Source organism: Daktulosphaira vitifoliae, unplaced genomic scaffold (genome assembly GCF_025091365.1).
Source record: "Daktulosphaira vitifoliae isolate Bord-2020 unplaced genomic scaffold, ASM2509136v1 Scaffold_2, whole genome shotgun sequence".
NCBI lineage: Eukaryota > Metazoa > Arthropoda > Insecta > Hemiptera > Phylloxeridae > Daktulosphaira > Daktulosphaira vitifoliae.
Genome location: NW_026099573.1, coordinates 32352473 through 32353121, shown reverse-complemented (window position 1 = coordinate 32353121; position 649 = coordinate 32352473).

The following is a 649-nucleotide window of genomic DNA, read 5'->3' as shown; positions in this document are numbered from 1 at the left end:
AAATAGTCAAAGAATTAGTGGAAAATTTTATGAAATTAGAAGGGCCCCATACAACTCAGATTCAAAAAAAATTAAAAAGTGTTTTAGACAAAAATATTGGGTACAATGTTATTTGTAAAATTTCCGAAGTTTTGAGTGGTAAAGAAAACGATATTAAACAAATAAATCTACCTGAAGATATGTCTGCAAACGATTTATTGTACTTTAAATATGCACCCCTTACCTCAGCAGATGTTGAAAGATCCTTTTCCATCCTTAAAAACTTACTGACAGACAATCGCCGATCTTTTAAGTTGGAAAATATCAAAAAAACAATAATTGTACAGTGTAATTTTTAAAGTATTTATAAAGTAATAAAGTAATATATTACTAAAGTAATATATTTGGTGGTAGATAATGTAAAAAATTAATTTCTAATGTATATAAATTAAACAATTTTTAACTAATAAATACATCTTATTACTTCAAAATTTGCTTATGATTTTTTCACATTATGCATATTTTAAATGCATAATTTAAAAATATTCGAGCATGTATATGCATATTTCTGAATTTTTTAGTGCATATTTCAATGCATATTTCACCAATTTTTTGTGCATGAATGCATGCTAATTTATACATTTTTTAGTGCATGAACTTACGAGCCCTG